Here is a 20,784-nt window from a genome sequence, read left to right as displayed (position 1 = left end):
TGGACGAAGCACCTTTGTCTAATTTGAGAGCTGGGAGAAGGGGGGGGGCCTTTATGTTGTGTCCTGGTTCCCCCTAGCCCGGGGCATAACACCGAGAGCTAATGATTCATGATTCAAAAACCTTCATTTTCGTCTTTGTGCCTCTTCCTGTTTTGAGTACTGTCGCTATGTGACGGACAATAAAGTTTCTTTGAATCTGCAATATATGCAACGCTACAGTACCTCGCGGGGGAACTTTGGTAAAAAAAATTCAACACCACAAATTTAATCAGGCACTTGGAAAAGATACACACGGAGGAGCATGTCGAGTTCAAGAAACGCAGCGCGGAGAAAGAAAAAGAAAAATCAAACTCTGAAACGGATGCTAAAGCAAACAACTTTCGACGGTGCTCGTGAGAAGGCAAGGGGTGTACAGAAACAAGTATTTATTGCCCCTAACGTGATTGGATCGGTGATTGGCACAAAAATCGTGACCGTGTAAAGCCTAGTGTTTTCCTTTCTATGTTTATTGGCATAAAATCACATCTTTCTCATTTTAATCAGGTGGAGGCGACGCCACAGATGACCAGAGCTGTGCTCGTGGTTCCTGTGGCTCCCGTGGTTGCCAGCACCAAGCCAAAGGAGGCCAGCACCGTCCAGGAGGCAACACAGAAAATCAACTAAGCTAAGGAGGCTTTTCTTTCTTCTTCTGTTGCCTTTGACTGCTCCGCTCGTTCTACGCCTCGCACATGTGATTTGTGATCCATCATCAGTTAGTACTAGTGAAGATGCAGTGGCAGATCATGGCACTGGTATTAGATTAGCCACAGGTGGAGAGCTGCTGACGTCACTTTCCTGCGCCGCGCGCTTACTTTGAGATTGCGATTTCGTTTTCGAGTTGTGGTAACTCTTGTGCAGGGCAGGACCACGAAAATTAAAAAGCAATGCTCTCAGTTTTCTTTTTGATTGTGTCATAAAAGGTGCGAATAAGAAAATGAAAATGCATATAGCAATATTTATTAATGATTTTAATTATGAGTCAAATAATGCAGCTTCGTTCTTAAAATGAAAAAGCATTCTGCTATTGCTTTTTCATTTTTGAATTTTACATTTCATATTGAATTTTGGTAACTCTTTGCTGGTGCATGTTTTGAAAATTAAATCTCAAATGTGTTTTCCTTCATTTGAATTAAGTACAAGAATGAGCAGTCATGAATAAGAAAATGAAAATGCAGTTTGGATTATTTATTAACCATTTTAATTATGAGTCAACTAATGCAGCCACGTTCTTAAAATGAAAAAGCATTTCTGCTGTTGCTTTTTCATTTGGATTATGGTAACTGTCTGCTTCCACACTCCAGTGGTTCTGCACATTAGTATAAATAGAGTGATTCTCTATCATTACATCACAGGACGGCGGCACTCTGACAGATTCCATGAACCTGGACACTGATGATCCAGACTTTGGACCAGATGAGCCAATAGGCCACAGTGGAAACGGGTCAGAACATGGGACTGGCTGCTGAAAGTATACAGGTAGGTGGCGCTGTCATCCCAAGTTGTGTGGTGTGGACGATCGGGGCCAAAGTTCCAGATGCTCACAGATGTGACTCTGGATTCAGGAGGAGTGTTTGAAGGCTGGACTCCCAACAGTGATTGGCTGCTGAGGACCTCTCAATCACAATCAGGTTTTTTAGTGGCTGTGAGATTGAAAGTGAGATTGCATTGTCCAAGGAGGAGGACAGCAGTCAGTCATGTTTCACCTCCAGTCAAACACGCAGTGGTTCACATGAAGGTCCAAGAGGCCTACAGACCTACACAGAGTCTGGATGTGGCAGCACAGTGGCATCATTGTCTTTGTTGTGTTGTTTGGTCATTGTGATCCAATGTAATGTGAGAGAAGGACGAGTGCAGTTCTATTGGAGTGAGTTGCTTACAAATACAGATCGCACTATTTCTATCCCAATTGTTAAGTGGGAAAGAGACCTGTCTCTCCAGCCTCACTCTAATTTCTGGAGAACAATCTGCCTGAACACCTTTTCACTGATAAAACAACCTATTCTACAATTAATACATTTTAAAGTACTCCACAGGATCCACTACACTGGACAGCGGATGTTTCAGATGGGCATGACCGCCTCTTCAGACCTGCTCACACTGCACAGTTAATGTCCCAGATAATTACCTACACGCTGTATGGCATTGCCCACCAGTAAATAAATTCTGGCACGTGCTGCTCCGGGGGGGGGGTCCCTGGCTCTGGTCTGGGGGCCCCCTTGTTGGTGGGAGGGCTGGTCCGTCCCTGTGTCTGGGGACTGGCGCTGGATCGCTGGTACGCGGTGGGGTCGCATGCCTGGGGTGGGGCTGCGCGTTCGCCGGCTACCACTCCTGTGTGCCCGGGTGGTGCGGTGCGGTGAGGGGCGGGCCCCCTTTGGCTCCTGGATCCCTGTGGTGTCCCCGGCCCCGATGTCGCTCAGGGGGCGCCCTGACCGGGAGTCCCCCCTGGTCACATAACAGGTGTTTTTTTTTTTTTTTTTTCCCTAAATTTTTAATTAATTAATTTATTTTCTTCTGTTTCGGGGGATTTGTGTCTTGGGTGGTCGCTGCCCGGCCTTCTGGCCTTAAGACCCTCTCCAATCTTAATGGCATTATAGACACTTAGGGCCTGGGGGGGTGGTTCGTGCACTGCGGCCGCCGCCCTGCTCAGCAGCAGTGTGGTTGCCCCAGGGCCTTACCACCCCTCCATTTTAAACGCACCATAGTTCAACACACCAGCAAGTGCACATATACACACACTGACATCCCTGCACACAGTGGGGTCGGCCTGCTAGCGGGGGCGGGATCCGGCATCTTTCCCACTCTGGATGGGCCCTGTGCAGTCCGGTGCCCCTGGGGTGTGAGACCGGCTGGGCCTATGGGGACCTCGCCACTTGCGGCGATGCGCCATACTGGGTCCGTAGGGGGGGGGGCTCTGGGTGCCCGGGCCTGCCTTGGGTACCAATCCTCCTGGTGGGTGAAGGGGCTGGGTCCTGTCATGGGGATGAGTCTGGTCTCGCTTGCCCTGGGGGGCCCCCGTCCGGGGGCCGGGCTCTGCTGTCTGTTCGCCCTGGGTGGTTTCCCTTCTCCTTGGGGTATCTGCCTCCCTGTCATCTTGCCCTGGCTCGTGGGGCGGGTGCCCTCCGGTCCGGGGGCCTGCTGCTTCGGGCCTCTTCCTGGCCGGCATTGCGGCGTGTGTGCCGTGTCCGGGCCCCCCGCCCCCGGGCTTGTCGCTGGCGTGGGGCGGTTGCGGCCTCGGAGGCCGCACTAATTGGCAGCCTACTTCCAGTGACGTACTTAAACACACCCACTCCCACATTCAGGTACACACACCACCACATCCACACACACACACACACACACACACACACACACACAGGAGCAGCAGCTCTAATTGGCTGAGAGCTAAATATCTTCTTATCTTACTGGGTGTAAATGAATCTGTCCATTTTTTAAATGTCGAAATTTAACATTTGGTTTCTATTTTTTCAGATATTATTTCTGTCAAATTCATTTGAATCAACAGAAGAAGAAAATCAGTGTGTAGTTCAAACTTTGTGCGTCTTTGTGTTCAGTTTTTCTACTGTAGTTGTGCTTTTCTTTTCATTCCAGATGAATTCCACTCAATTTCCTTTTCAAACCTTGTAGGTGTTGAGTGAGCTGCAGCGCCCCCTGGCTACAAGTTTAATACTTTGACTCTGCCGACCGAGGTAAAAAAAACCCAACAAACTCTGACACTTTGCTGAGGACCTCCTGGAGGAGCTGAAGGTGCAGAACCTTCTCAGGCCTCTCTGAGGAGGAACTTGCGGCTGTCGGTCCTCTGCTGCCCCCTGCTGGTCACACAGGCCTCTTACACCTCCGTTTGTCTGTTCAGCACATATTCAATTTTTTAATGGCTCTATAAACGTCACTGATGAGACGATTTTATGATTCCTGCAGTTAAAATGTTTTAATTCCAAATCTGCAAACAGCTTCTGATCAATGAAGACAGAGTTGATTAAAATGATTTCAAAATTGACCCGTTTGAGAAAAGCTGCACTGTGGCATTGTTTGCATGTTGTTTTAGCTCTCAGTGGCTTAATTTCGCATTTTTCTTAAAAGCTTCGTTTAGTGGTCCATTGTGGTCAATGGGACACTGAACATCCGCTTTGTGTGCCCGAGTTTTAAGAGGATCAGGTGTGGACATTTTAGCATTTAAATTATTATGGCTTATTAGCATAGGTACGTAGTACCTCACCTGTCCGTTCTTTTTACAGTGCTTCCTGAACACCTCACCGGCACACTACAGCCGCCTGCGAGCACAAAGCTGCGCAGAGCCTCCTCGTTGTTCTCCTCACCTGGAGGACGCTTGGTGATCAAGACCTGTGGCCCAAAACTCGGTCCTATAAGATAAGTGCAGGAACACTGCCGCTTCGCCCGCACTTGATTGTGCTAGTCGCCCCGTACAGACGGTGGACGGTGCATGTTGCTTCCGTCCCGCCTTGGTTTTACTTGTTGTTTTTCCTCGTTTGCTTACGTCGCCACTGCTGACCCTCAGACAGCAGACGTTACACTATGAAGTCGCCGGTCCAGCTACAGTGGTGTGTGTGTGTGTGTGTGTGTGTGTGTGTGTGTGTGTGTGTGTGTGTGTGTGTGTGTGTGTGTGTGTGTGTGTGTGTGTGTGTGTAATTGCATTGTTTGTTTGTTTTTCTTGCTATTTCAGTACATTTGACAGATTTTAGGGAACTTTTAGTAACCAACTGTTTATCTTTTCTTTTGTAGTCGCTGAGAGCTGCTGGTTGTGGCGGTGTCCCGGGTGGTGGGCCCCTTCGCGTGCTGTGACCCGGGATTGTGGTTGTTTTCTTCTTTTTTTTTGCACTTCACTTTCTTTGCAGGTGTGTCACGTGTGAGTGGGGTGTTCCTTGTTTTCTCTGGTTCCTCCCCCGTTTGGCCCCCTCATCGGTAAGCCTCAGTTTCTACACCAAGAATAAGGAGCTCAGTAGCTCCGTTTTAAGTGTTGGTCTGTTTGTTCCTTTTATTTTTAAATGTTGAATAAAAGTTAGTTTGATATTTTAAACATTCTGAACCACGTCTCCTACTCCTTCCTCGTAGAACTTACCTGTGTGCCTAATTATTACTTTTGTGTTTAGTAGAACTCCCTGGGTGAAATTCCCAGGGTGGCGTTGTCGGTTCCTTTTCATTTTGTTAAATTCCCAATATTAAATCTTGCTTTATCAGATAGCCATAACCACTCTCATCGCCACAGGATATTTGAGTCAAACTGTCGTGTCTACTTCCCAGTCTCAATAAACATGTTCACCACTGCTGCTTCTTAAATGGAGGTTTGTCGGGGTTTTTCCCTTTTGAGAAGCAAGCCACATATTTTGTGTCTTTCCACCACAAGACATTGGCTTTTGTCACTCTCTTCGTCGTATTGGAAAAAAGTGGCATATCGGACTTTCCCGCCGCGAGTCGCTCGTCAACATACTGCTGTGAAAGAGGGGTGACGTCACAGAACGCGAGGTGCATTTAGGTGCTGCTGCATAAAACTAAAAGATTTTCCTGGGCAAATATTCATTTGACAGACGTAAACAAAGTGAAATATGACTTCAATTTAAGTTTGTTTTAGTTTGTTTTTATAAACACACAAAAAAGTTTGAGTTAGTTATCGTTTTTGAAAAAAGTTCTTGACTTCTACTTTAGAGATATTGATGACGAGTTGTTGTATATAAACAGTGTGACTATGTGGTTCGGCAAGCGGTGGTGCTGTCTGTACATAGCTTAGAAAACGGCTAGCGCTAGCACCCCCTTTCAATGCCAGAGTGAAAAGATGCACACGGAGTGTTATGACCCACGGGTGGGTCTAGGTGCCTCTATGTTTGTGTCTGTGTGTGTGTCTGACAGTGGATGACGCCTTGCAGGTGCGGTCCTGGATGTCGGCTGCTGATTGGACGCGCCACGGCTGAGAAGGAGGAGCAGTCGAGCCAGCCTGAAGGTCATCCCTCCTCCGCTCCCAACTCTGCAGTTAGTCACTTCTGAAATGGTGTTAGAGCACGCAGCCGTAGGTAGTGATGGCCGATCGAGGCTTTGTTGAAGCTTCGACACTTGTTTCAAAAAATGGTTCATTACTCGAGGCTTCAATGACACAGTGCTCGAGGAGGTCATCTAGTGCTCAATAAAATGAAGTGCAATGGAAACGTGTTCATTGTTTCATAGATTGTTTGGGATTTGATTCGCCATGCATTTTTGTTGGACAACACTACATGCTTGTATGGTTCAATGCTGACACAATAAAATAAAAATGAAAAATAAAGACAATGTCTCTTTTTTGGCACGACTGATTGTAGTAGACTATAGCTCTTATACTTAGCCTGACAGTTTGTGCAATGAATTATATTATATCCTAAAACAAGACTAAATAGCCCATAGTTTAAAGATATGTTCAATAGTAAGTGTTCAGTGGGTCAGATGTCAAATGTGATCTATTTAAAATGTAGAATAGATGAGCTAAATAACACATATATAATACACATTGATGGGAATTGAACCGTCGCCTCAGTCTTGCAAGTTCAAGATTGTCATAATGTACCACAAACCCAAATCACACTCCCTTTTTTTCATCGAAGCTGTTTGAGTAGCGTTAGCACACCGTGATTCCTCATCAACTACAGGCCTACACTTCAAATAATTATGAGAAAAATCCAACGTAAAGAGAGCACTTCCATTAGGAAATAGTCAACATGAAATTTCGTCCTCTACTGACACCTGCTGGTCAAATTGAATAGTTGCAAATATTGTGAACAAGTTGTCATCTAATTCTAATCCTAAACAATATGGCCATTCGAAGTCAAGTATTAAGACAATTAATGAGGTTTGTACTGCTTGATTGAACACATTCATCCCGTTCCAGTGCACTAAAACCCACTTCCCTTCAGGACCGTGTCAGCGAAGCCAAAACTTCCTTGATTGACGCTGTTTCCCAGCATGCAATGCGAGCTAGCGATTCACAATACTATTTCATCACAAACATGGATGTAAAAAAGAAAAAGGGAAAAGGGGAAAATGAAACTTCAGGAACAGCAACCATTGCAATACAAGCAGAAGTGGGCCGAAGTTTTATATTATGTACACCATAATACAGCCTTCTAGTGGACAAGCCATACTATTTAAGCCGTGTCCTCCTATGGCACTTCCGTGGGTGGAAGCACATGGTAGAGGTCACGTGCTGGTTGTGCGTCACCCCTCGGGGCCCTTGCAGGGGATCTGCAGGGCATCTGATTCAGGTGAGTATATGGAAAATATGGGTGAATGTAGTCAGTCGTAAAATGAGAAGCTTGCTGGCGAAAAAAGTGCACTACATGTGGATGTCACACTTTTTTTTTTGTATGAGCATTTAAAAAAAAACAACATTAATAATATGGAGTTCAATGACAGAGGTTAATTAATATATATATATATATATATATATACATACATATATATATGTGTATATATATATATATGTATATATATCGTCAGCTGCTTTCGGTTGACATATTAAATCTATTGTGATATGGAACGATAGTTCATAATGTACGTGTTACTTGCTTTGCAGATAAGGTGTACCCTATTTCTTGTGCTCCTGGTTATTTTAAAAGGCAGACAAGAACGTTGTTTGCTGTTGGAGGGCTACAACAACACTTTGATGCTACGCTTTGTGCCGTCGCTACGGACCCCAAACTCTCGTTCTTGTTGGATTCGGGTTCTGCGCAGACTGGTGGGAGAGTTTGTGTTTTGCAAAGGAACGGTGTCTTCAGTTATACACACGCTCATTAAAGTGCTGACCGTGGAGGAAGCTGGTGCCGCTGCACGCCGTTTCCAGCAGAATAACAGCGAAATTACCAAAATAAAAACAAATCAGAAAAACATCTCTTTACTGTGCTTTTATTTACAAAGTTAAAATTCTTCTAACTTACAAAAAATGTGAACGAAAAGGTAGAAATATAAATACGAAGGAATACGTATTTGTTCAGGGCTGCGTAAAGCCGGAGCCCTGCATTTGCTGCGCTACCCTTTTTAAAAAGGTCTCCGTTGCGCGTTATTTTAATATGTCCATCTCTTTTAGAAGAGAAAGCATCGCCCCGGTCTCATCCTCTCTCCAAATGTCAACATTCTTATTCGCGTTTGCCAGGTTGTTTCGCGCCGTCTGTTTTGTTAGACGACGTAGTTGTGCGGTCATGAGTTGCGAGAGCGAGGCGTGGCGCATGCGCACTCGCATTGTCCAGTTAATAGTCCGATTAAGGCGTATACATGGCCGAGAAATTTGAATTCCAATCTCATTATCTGGGTGTCTCAATCGGAGTTCTCCGATTCCAATCGGAGTTCTCAAACTCCAATCATAATCGGAGTAAGGTGTTTACACGCACGTGAGTTCTCCGATCATAATCGGACTAAGGCAATAATTCGATTTTCTCTAGTGCCATGTAAAGGCACTGAATGTAGTGGTTCAGACCAGACGCGAACAGGCGCGCGGCTCGTGCCATTCATTTCAATGGAAGCGTAAGCGCCACGAAGCGGAGCGCCGACGAATTTCGCGAGCGAGGCTCCAACTGGTTCACACCAGACGCGAACAGCTCCGCGACGGTCGACAAGCGCTTCTGCTCAGCTGCAGTCTTCTTTTCACTCCCACTTGAGCTTCTTTTTTTTTTCTTTAAAAAAAAAAATAATAAAAAAAATCATTTTCATCATCGCCCCCCCTCGCCCCGTAGCCAGCCCGTAGCTTACTTTTGTGTGAGTGTGTGTGTGTGTGTGTGTGTGTGTGTGTGTGTGTGTGTAAATAAATAGAAACACGCACTCAGGTGTCCATCTCAAGACAAGACCTCTTTCATAATGATCATTGACTGGCATCTCTAGGCTCAAACAGACGTATTTTGATCAAGTCTTCCTGTGTGTTTGTGTGTGTGTGTGTGTGTGTGTGTGTGTGTGTGTGTGTGTGTGTGTTTAATCTCTCTCGCACTCTGATACAATGTACTGACAAATATAACATACAAATATGATATATGATCGAATTTGTCATTCGGTTTTTATTTTGAAATGAGTTTATTTTGAAAATTCACCGGATTTTCTCGTTTTTATTGAGCGACTTCCTGTACTGTAGACGAGGATCGCTCGCGGCTCACGCACGAAATAGAGCAGACGCCGAAACAACAAATGCATGCCGCGAGCCGCGTGCCTGTTCGCGTCTACTGTGAACCACCACATTGATTAACGTGGGCGCCGAATGGAAGCGCTCGGCGGCGCTTCGCTTCCACGTCCAGTGAACTGACGTTAAATGCATGGCGCGATCCGCGAGGGGAGCCGCGCGCCTGTTCGCGCCTGGTGTGAACTACTACATTGATTATCATGGGCGCCGAATGGAAGCGCTCGGCGCTTCGTGGTGCTTCCCCGTCCAGTGTGAACCGGGCGTTACGTTACTCGGAAAAATGTGTCGCCTGAGCCTCCGCCCCCTCCGTGCCCATTGGCGGAGGGAGGGCTCATTGAAAAAAAAAAAAAAAAAATCGGTGTTCCTTCGGCGCGCCTGGGAAACTCTGAAATTATGAATAATTTAAGCTGGTTTTTGTCCCATTTGCCTGCATCAGCCCGTCATGATACTGTTAAATTAATTGAGAGCCACCCACTATTGTTTTCTGACCACCCCCGTAGTACGTCAGTTTTGCACTATGACATAAAGTAGAGGGACATGCCACAAGTAAGCAGCACGCACACAGAATCAATATTGGGAAGTTCAGAAAGAAGCTTTGGCTCTCCTTCTGACAGTGCCCATCTTGATGTTTGGGGTCAGGTTTTTACAGACTATAATGCCCTCGAAGATGTGGTGGTCTTTGCCCCTGCAAGCCTTCAATCTCCAGATTTGCCACAGGAAGGGGGGTTGATAATGTGTTGGCAAGTGCATTATCACGTGTACATGTGGACTAGCTGCGGAATTCTTATTTCGGGGGAAGTGAGGTTTTTCTTGTTTAGTTTTATTTGTAGGTATGTTAATAGGGTTTAGTTCTTCAGGGAGGGGGTGTTATGACCCACAGGTGGGTCTAGGTGCCTCTATCTTTGTGTCTGTGTGTGTGTGTGTGTGTGTGTGTCTGTGTGTGAGAGATTGGATGACGCCTTGCAGGTGCGGTCCTGGATGTCGGCTGCTGATTGGACGCGCCACGGCTGAGAAGGAGGAGCAGTCGAGCCAGCCTGACGGTCATCCCTCCTCCGCTCCCAACTCTGTAGTTAGTCACTTCTGAAATGGTGTTAGAGCACGCAGCCGTAGGGGTGGGCTGCCATTTTCTTTGTCCCCTCTTTTCTCCAGTTTATTAAGTATGTAGGGAGGTTAGCCTTTCTGTATTTGGGTTCTCTTTCTTTCTTTAGTTAGTTTTTAAGGCGAGCTAGTTGGAGTTTGGTTTATTATTTTGGCCTGGGCCCACCCTGAAGCCTTTGCTGCCCACCGGTTAAGTTGTTTTGTTTATTTCATTTACTGATTAATAAAATGTTTTTTGTTGAAACTGCCAACTGCAGTGAAAAATTAATGAGGCTTGGGAGTGGGGGAAGGTGTCCCACACGTTGCGTCTCGGTCCCCCTCGACAGGACGTAACACAGAGTTTTCACCGTGACAGCAGGTTGAGCTCCTACCGTGTTACAGGTGACGTCGTCATGTTAGTCTGTTCCATCCCTGCTAAATTCTTTAAAGAACTACCGTAAGTAAACTTTTAAATTATAATACGCTCTACACTAATTGTAATTTCCTGCCCGTGGTTCTATATTGCAACAGTTGACGGCTCATATCAGCAGATAAGCAGCAACAATCTGGGCATTGCGGGTGATTCATAAATATGTCATTTCTTATTAATTAGCCCATAAGTGTTGTACACCAGTGTGACACCAATTGCTTGTTGCTGACAGCAGTGAAGAAATGACACTCTAGTGGTTCTGCACATTAGTATAAATAGAGTGATTCTCTATCATTACATCACAGGACGGCGGCACTCTGACAGATTCCATGAACCTGGACACTGATGATCCAGACTCCGGTCCAGATGACACAACAGGCCACAGTGGAAACGGGTCAGAGCATGGACTGGCTGCTGAAAGGATACAGGTAGGTGGCGCTGTCATCCCAAGTTGTGTGGTGTGGAGGATCAGGGCCAAAGTTCCAGATGCTCACAGATGTGACTGTGGATTCAGGAGGAGTGTTTGAAGGCTGGACTCCCAACAGTGATTGGCTGCTGAGGACCTCTCAATCACAATCAGGTTTTTTAGTGGCTGTGAGATCGAAAGTGAGTGAACATCATTAAATAAAGAGCTCCTGCAGGGTCCCAATTTGACAAGTACACTGGTAGGTGTGCTGCTTCGTTTTCGCCAAGGCCCTGTAGCATTCATGACTGACATTGAGGGAACGTTTCATCAAGTAAGAGTTTCCAACCAGGATGTAAACTTCTTACACTTCCTCTGGTGGCCAGATGGGGACATTACAAAGGACCTACAAGAGCACAGGATGCTGGTCCACATCTTTGGGGCAGTGTCATCCCCAAGCTGTGCTTCATTCGACGACAATCAGCATGACTTCCCAGCCGAGGTTATAAACACTGTTGGTCAAAATTTCTACGTGGATGATATTCTAAAGGCCGTCAGCACGGTAGAACAAGCAATACATCTGTACCAGCAGCTAACAGACCTGTGCGGTAGAGGTGGATTTAAGCTCAATAAGTGGGTGAGCAATCATCGCTCGGTGCTGGCCGCCATTCCTGAAGAGCAGAGAGCTAAAGAGGTAAAAACAATTAACCTTGACAGAGACCAGCTCCCTATGGAGAGGGCCCTTGGAGCTCAGTGGGATGTACAGCAAGATACATTCACATTCAGCATCAGAACCAAGCTGGGATGGGATAAGTAAATCCCTCAGGTCATGGTACATCCCATATATAGTTTTTCAAGCGCCAAACTACAACTAAGGAACTCATCTATAACAAATCTACAACCTTGTTTTAATTCTGATTAATAAACTAAAGCTTATTCGATTATCATTATGTTGTTTTTTTTAAACGCTCATACAAAACAAAAAAGTGGAGGGAGAGTAGTCTGAATCGGGTTCTGGAGCATTGCTCTACCTCATCCATCGCACTCATGAGCGTCACATCCACTTGTAGTGCATCATTTCCGCCAGCAAGCTTCTCCTGTTAGACCTTCCCCGAGGTGGTTGGTGGGGTGACGAGCACCCAGCACGTGACCTCTACGACGAGTTTCTACCCACGGAAGTGCCATAGGAAGACACGGATTAAATAGTATGGCTTGTCCACCAGAAGGCTGTATTATGGTGTACATAATATAAAACTTCGGCCCAGTTCTGCTTGTATTGCAAGTGTTGGTGTTCCTGAAGTTTCATTTTTCGTCCCTTTTTATTTTTTACATCCATGTTTGTGATGAAATAGTATTGTGAATCGCTAGCTCGCATTGCATGCTGGGACACAACGTCACTCAAGGAAGTTTTGGCTTCGCTGACACGGTCCTGAAGGGAAGTGGGTTTTAGTGCACTGGAACGGGATGAATGTGTTCAATCAAGCAGTACAAACCTGATTAATTGTCTTAATACTTGACTTGGAATGGCCATATTGTTTAGGATCAGAATTAGATGACAACTTGTTCACAATATTTGCAACTATTCAATTTGACCAGCAGGTGTCAGTAGAAGACGAAATTTCATGTTGACTATTTCCTAATGGAAGTGCTCTCTTTACGTTGGATTTTTCTCATAATTATTTGAAGTGTAGGCCTGTATCTGCACACAATTTGGAATTCGTCGCAGCGCCCTGAGCTGTAAATTTGGACGGTGTAAAATGAAAATGGCCATCTGCAGCAGAATGAAAGTGAGATTGCATTGTCCAGGGAGGAGGACAGCAGTCAGTCATGTTTCACCTCCAGTCAACACGCAGTGGTTCACATGAAGGTCCAAGAGGCCTACAGACCTACACTGCGTCTGGACGTGGCAGTACAGTTGGATCATTGTCTTTGTTGTGTTGTTTGGTCATTGTGATCCAATGTAATGTGAGAGAAGGACGAGTGCAGTTATATTGGAGTGAGTTTTTTAGAGTGTAATAGAAGTTATAATGCAGAGTCTGTTTTTATGAAATGTTCTATCACCTGGCATCCATCCATCCATCCATCCATCCATCCATCCATCCATCCATCTTCTACTGCCGTATCCGGAGTCAGGTCTCGGGGGCAGCAGCCTCTGCAGAGACCCCCAGACTTCCCTGGACCCAGTCACCTCCTCCAGCTCCTCCAGTGGGACCCCAAGGCTTCCCAGTCCAGCCCAGAGACCTGGTCAGCACCACTCTGACTCCCTGAGTCCCTGCTGCTCAGGTGAGGCTTCAAAGATCTGGCTGCACCTGATTGGACGGTCGTGGAGGATCTCCTTGGTCTTCTTGGTCTCCAGCTGTTTGACCTCATGCTCTCTGTTGACCTCCTCACTCAGTCCCTCAGTGATGTAGAGCTCAGTGTAGATGCTGTTGAGGAGAGTTTGACTTCCTGCTTCTTCACCTTCAGTCACACGTTCACATCTCCTCTCCAGACTGATCTTCTGCTGCTGTAGAAGCTCCTGCAGACCACCAACCTCTGGAGCTGAGAGAAGGTTGGAGAAGAAAACGTCAGTGTGACAGTGTGAGCATCATTTTCTGTCCACGACTTGAAGCTGAAAGCATCCAAACTCCATTTTTCAGCTGATGTGGTGAAGCTGCTGTTGTCTGACTGTTTGCTCTAAATGTCCTCCAGTGGATCTTCTGACTGGAGGTCCTGACCACGGTTATAATAGTTAACGAAAACGAACAAAATAACGAAAACTTCAAATGAAAAAAACAATTATCACGTTGCCAGGGGTTAGGATTTTGGTACCTGCCTCGTTGGGGTTCGAAGCGAGCAGAGCTGAGACCATAAGGGTGACGTAGCAACGTTCAGGACACTGATTGGCCAAAGGCAGTCTTTCACGAAAGACCAAAACCGCCATTTTTAAATGCCTCGCGTGTGGATTTTTACATTAACACGTATTAAAAACTGAAAAGCTTCTGAAACTGTACCATGGGTGAACAAAGAACTACAGACGTTTCTGTTCTCTGTGGCCGAAGAAAAAGCACAATGCAGACAGTTGTGCAGAAAGTTTAGTGTTAGCTAAAATATCGGGCACACAGACGTACTTATTATGTATACATTTCTTTCCATTGTAACAGGTGCTACAAGATCTGCAATCCATTACCTAGAATTGGTTTTCCTTAAACTGATGTACAGGATTACTAATCTGACTTTGATGGGCAAATTTGACAACAGAATACAATTATGAAGCACTAAAACACAGGACCACAAAACAATTAAATGCATGATGAAATAATGATATGCTTTGTTAAATGAAATAAAATGGCATTTTCAACTAAGCAATAAAATAGTCGGTGGTGCAGTGGTTAGCGCTGCCGCCTCACAGCAAGAAGGTTGTGGGTTTGATTCCGGGGCCTGGACCTGGGACCTTTCTGTGTGGAGTTTGCATGTTCTCCCTGTGTCTGCGTGGGTTCTCTCCGGCTTCCTCCCACACTCCAAAAACCTGCATGTGAGGTCAATTGAACGTTCTAAATTGTCCGTAGGTGTGCATGTGAGTGTGAATGGTTGTTTGTCTCTATGTGGCCCTGCGATGAACTGGCGACTTGTCCAGGGTGTCACCCTGCCTTCACCCGAAGACAGCTGGGATAGGCTCCAGCAGACCCCCGTGACCCTGAATAGGAATAAGCGGGTATAGAAGATGAATGAATGAAATCTTTATTGAATGAATGACACATTTTATCTCACTCGTGGTTTATGTAATTATTATTTTTTGCTCCATAGCTTTCATGATTCAGCATTACATGTTAAGCGTGATGAATTGCATGAAAAGAGAGAGCACTCGCTGATAAATTAACATGGTGTGCTGTTTAATTCCATGAGAACGACAAAATATTTACAGATTTGTGTTAGCTACACACATCGACAGGTGCAAGAGAAAGGGAGGAACTTTCAGGGAGGAACTTTCATTTTTTTTAGTTCTGATGAAATAAATAGACCAATCATTTCATTACTTTGTCTGCTTTCCGAAGAGGTTATTAATTAAAAAATATGTGTGGCAGTACTGTTATGGTCCATAGAGAGTTGCTTCAAAGAATTATCATTTATTATTCAGTGGCACATTGCTCACTTGTTTAATACACAAATAATAGTATATTATTATAATAATACTATTTTATTATTATAATAATGATAATAATAATAATAATAATAATTATTATTATTATTATTATTATTATTATTATTATTATTATTATTTCTAAAATTTCCAAACGACAATCGTCAGTTGTTCCGTAAAAAATACATTGATTTCCATGTTGAATTTTGTACGGTTCGTGAGCGCGCATGTCTGTCAGTGACGGTCTCCACACTGACACAACTGGGCATGCTCTATTATCCCATCAATGTGGAAGTCAAAAAGTTTTTGGGAGCCATGCCCTGGGTGAGCAACTTCATTGAAAGGAATGGGAGGCCATCTGGGGGCTTGCCGCACTGTCACGCAGGTTGTGACGTTGCGGGCCGGCGACGCCGACAGGTATGATGTGAATGATTGACAGCTACCATTCGTTCCTGTTAGCGAGAGGATTAAAAACAAACAGACACCATAATGGCATCAAAAAGGAGTTATCCCAGCGGTGCGGAGAAACGGAAGGAAAAGAAAACTGATCAAGAAAAACTTGCAAAAGGGAAAGGTAAGTTATTTGTTTGTGATGTGGGCTGGAGAGGTGGAGGTGAAACGCTGTTGTCCCCCCCTCCCCTCAAGTTTGTTTATTTGTCCTGCTAGCCAGCTAGCTAGCTAGCTAGCGTCGGATAAATGTTAGCTGGCTGGCTAATATTTGTTCGTCATGAATCAGCGTTTTTGTTTGTTTTATCAAAGTTGACCATATCCTGCCATGTTGGCCTATCCTGCCATGGGAATGAGTGATTGACTCCACACCCGTTTATTCACATTCTAACAGGGAGGGAGGGAGGGAGGGCATGTTGTAGTTGTTGTTGTTGTAGTCAGTCCCCTGTTATTGTTCAGTTCACATATTTGACTCTTAATGTTATTTTAGCCTTAATTTAGGATGAATTTACTAAGCTTAGTTTGTATTTTGTAGGCCCTTCATTAGAAATGTGCTACTGTTTTATAATTCAAAGAAATATTTTATGGAAATACTTTATTTGGCATGGTGTTGACTATTTTAGACTGTTGTGGCAGTGGGTAATTTATCTTAGTTTTATTACTTTAACTAGTACAGTGTGTAAAGTAATGCCAAAAACTCTTAAAAATGACAGTTTTGTAATTGTGTAAAAGCTTTAAAGGGACACTGCAACCATAATGTTTAATTTAAAAACAAATGAATTTTTAATTTTCCTATATTACTGCAACATCACTGTAATAATAAAATAGGAAAATGCGCTTCTGATCTGTTTTGCTTGATGATCTAATGAGCTTTGTCTCTGCAGGAGCAATTCTAAAATATGTTGGCGCTCCAGACATTGAGCCAGAGGGATCTCCCGAACATCCTGACCAGGAAGCTCCAGGACCAACACGTTCCTCAGAACCTCCTTCTGTCCAGGTGAATAATGTGTGTTATTCTTAGTAGCTAAGCTGATAAGTGTGGGACCAAACTAAGGCAATTAAGCATTATTTTGATTGTTGGTTTGCTTTTTAGTGTTGCACTTGTTGGTTTGTTGGATTTTCTTATTTAAAGTAAGCATTTTGTTTTTTTATGAATACTCAATCTGTTGTATTTATTGACATATAGAGGATTCTTTTCCTAGTATTATAGTGTTTGTTTGTTTTTAAATCAGTTTAACTTGCCTGAGTTGCTCAACTGAAGATGTTTAATTTTACCTGTAGCCTGTTTTGCTCACGAGGTGTAATAGATTGTGGAATCTTAGTAGACCTTAGTAGATGCACGCTGCTGAGAGTGGCAGCGATCAGCTCCAATGACCATGGTGCTTGTAAATAAGGCAAATGCGCCATCTAGTGGGATGCAGCATGTTTATTCGTGTTGGAGCAATGGCAAGTACTACTAACAAAACAAAAGATGCACAGGGTAAGAAAAAAATAATCATAAAGTCAAGCCCAACAAAGATAACAGATGGGCATAACTGTAACATTACATAGTAATGATTACTAGTACTACCAAAATTTCTATATTTTACTTTTCAACTCCAACTTGAACTATTCATCCCCTTTTTTCAGCAGCCATTAAGACAAAAGGATGACACTTATGCATTGCATCAAACTGTGATGCACAAAATCAATTAAATTAAATCAAAACAATAAATAAAGTGTGCATTAAACAGGGGGCAGTGCAATCTGATCTTGTGCAGTTAGGCAGTATAGCCTATAACAACTGTTCAGCATCCATAGTAATCCACAGTCAGTGCCATAATCATCCAGTCAGTGTCATATTCATCCATAGTCAGTATAATATATATGATAGCGCGCAGACCCTCGTCCTCCACCACATTAATTGGCCTGCAAGCCGTAGCCACACCCATTTAGCCCCCGCTGTTGAAAGTTGGCGTGTGGTGGACGCGGCCAGTGGTCTCCGTGCCACACCATCCAACGTGGTTTGCTTTACCTCAGAAGGGGGCGGAGGGCTCTCCGCGTCAGCTGTATGCTTCGCAGACAAGTGAAACGTAAGACTGCTCGTACTCCGGTGGAAACTAAATACAGCTTTACAGTAAATGCATATCACTTTTGTCCTGTCAAGACTGCCATCTGGCAGGGTTTTGAAGTGGAACTTTCCATTTACAATTGACGCCTTATCCATGTTAGTCCTTCCTAGTGCTCACCTACGCTCAGTGTCTTTTTCTTTTTTTTGTTGTGCTTACAAGCCGGCTGCAAGCGTGTGACTGTGTGCTGTGAGTCAATTCATTTCCCGTTTCCACAATCTACGGAGCGGCCAAAGGTTCAAAAAGCACTTTAATTAATTAATTGAATTAATTAACTATGTGGCAGGTGGGTTTGCCCCCACCTTCGCGTCATCAATCACACCTGCGCCGGAGTGCAATCTTTGCGTCCCTCAGTGCGTTTACATGGTACTAGAGAAATTTGAATTATTGCCTTAGTCCGATTATGATCGGAGTTTGAGAACTCCGTTTGGAATCGGAGAACTCCGATTGAGACACCCAGATAATGCGATTGGAATTCTAATTTCTCGGCCATGTATACGCCTTAGTCGGACTATTAACTGGACAACGTAAGTGCGCACGCGCCACCGCACAACTACGTCGTCTAACAAAACAGACGGCGCGAAACAACCAGCAAACGCGAATAAGAATGTTGACATTTGGAGAGAGGATGAGACCGGGGCGATGCTTTCTCTTCTAAAAGAGATGGACATATTAAAATAACACACAACAGAGACCTTTTTTAAAAGGGTAGCGCAGCAAATGCAGGGCTCCGGCTTTGCGCAGCCCTGAACAAATACGTATTCCTTCGTATTTATATTTCTACCTTTTCGTTCACATTTTTTGTAAGTTAGAAGAATTTCAACTTTGTAAATAAAAGCACAGCAAAGAGATGTTTTTCTGATTTGTTTTCATTTCGATAATTTCGCTGTTATTCTGCTGGAAACGGCGTGCAGTGGCACAAGCTTCCTCTACGGTCGGCACTTTAATGAGCGTGTGTATAACTGAAGACACCGTTCCTTTGCAAAACCTGTACACAAACTCTCCCACCAGTCTGCGCAGAACCCGCATCCAACAAGAACGAGAGTTTGGGGTCCGTAGCGACGGCACAAAGCGTAGCATCGAAGACATTGTGTTGTTGTAGCCCTCCAACAGCAAACAACGTTCTTGTCTCATGGTTATCTTTTAAGATAACCATGAGCACAAGAAATAGGGTACAGCTTATCTGCAAAGTAAGTAACACATACATTATGAACTATCATTCTATATCATAATGATGTAATATGTCAACCGAAAGCAGCTGACCAGCTGAAAAGGCTCACTCCACCCCCTACTGTTGGGAGGAGGACACGTTCCCGTCAGTAATTCAAATTTCTCAGCTGCATGTATAGGGGGACAAGGTGAGAACTCCGATTGGACGAGAAAACCGAATTATTGCAAAGTCCGATTAAGCTCTTCCTGCAACTCCCCAGGTGGCATTTTCAGGCAACCCCCCCCCCCCAATTTTCCTTTATACCCACCATCTGAATTGTCTCCACCTCCACCAGACCCTCCCCCTCGCCACATCTCGTCTTTTTTTGATAGGCTGCCCTCGCGATTAACCTCCCTCTCATCACAGCTTTAATTGTGTCCCACAGTATGGAAGTGTCTACTGGACTATCTATGTTCTCCTCCATAGAGCATTTAATCTCTTTCTTAACCTCCTCCAGTGTTTTTGGATTATTTAGCATACCCATATTTAATCTCCAAAGTGTGTTTTTCTTCCTCTTATTTAGACAAATAATAAGGTAATTAATACTGTGTCAGTACAAGTCAGTCGTTCCTATTTTACATTCCTCTATTCTGTATCTGTCTGTAATGTTAATAAAAAAAATAGTCCTCTGTAACGGGTGGAGGTCCCTCCAAACATCAAACATCCCGACTTCGGCTAGAGAGACGTTGACAAGTTTCGACAGGCGGGTCTGACTTCTGTTGCCATTAGTTGTGTTGAGTTTAGCTTTTAAATCATGTTGATTTAGCTCTTGCTGAGAGAGATGTGTTTCCTGTAGATCAGGCATGGCCAAATTACGGCGTGTCTCTGTCCGGCCCGCGTGAAGGCAGTCAAAAATCTAACCTAACTTAGAAATGACACTTGAACCTGCAATGAGTATTTTAGTCGTTCTAAATGAGTCCAACGTTAGAAAAAAAGGAGCGACCCGGACTTCCCACAGTCTCTTTTCTATTAACATGGGAATTCAATTTTAATAATTTGTCAACTAAAAACACCGGTCATACTAGAACACCCCTACCAGCTTTCTTCCCTTTATTCTCTGAATTTAATCAAAGAATCTTTGAAACTCTTGTAGCTTTTCTCTGGCTCGTGTCGCTGCTGATGCGTAGCCACTCCAGGATCTCTCCTTGCACTGCCACTCCGTCGTAGTGCGGGGCACCGAGTGCCGCAGGCCCCTCCGCACCCGTCCCCACCGCCGTCTTCTCCGCCAGGCCGCGTCTCGCCAATTCCTCCTTTACCTCCTCTGCGCTGTTGTAGGTTCGAGTTCCCGTATCCCAGTGGGTCCTCATCTTGGTGAATGGCATCTGGAACCGGATGCCCTTCTCCTTCAGGATTCTTTTTGCAGTGTTGTACTCCTTTCTCTTTTGGACCATCTCTGTCGTGTAATCGTGATGGAATGACGGTACTTTATTCCCCAGTTCTATTTTCTTTGTCCATAGCTCTCTCAGGACCCTCTCTTTGGTAGTAAATTCCAGAAAGTTAACAATGATGGGTCTCGGTTGGGCACCGTCCGCTGGCTTCTGTGCAAGTGAGCGGTGTGCTCTCTGAATTTGGAAATTAAAATCTGCTGGCAGGTGCAGTTTGCTTTTCAGCAGGTCTATAGTAGATACGTAGGTTGTTTCTCCTCGGCCTGGACTCCAGGTCAGTTAACTTGTCCTGAAGAGCTTTTTGTTCTCTCAGTGATATGACCAGAGCGTCATTAGCTTCCTGTGCCCAACGTTCTAGCTTTTCAATCCGCAACTCAGCCTCGTTGTTCTTGCCGGTCTGGAGCTCCTGTTCGGTGATGACTTTCGCAA

The sequence above is a fragment of the Nelusetta ayraudi genome, unplaced genomic scaffold (assembly GCF_046127955.1).
Source record: "Nelusetta ayraudi isolate G7.1 ecotype Tasmania unplaced genomic scaffold, CSIRO-AGI_Nayr_v1 ptg000085l, whole genome shotgun sequence".
Taxonomy (NCBI): domain Eukaryota; kingdom Metazoa; phylum Chordata; class Actinopteri; order Tetraodontiformes; family Monacanthidae; genus Nelusetta; species Nelusetta ayraudi.
This window is presented reverse-complemented; position numbering follows the sequence as displayed.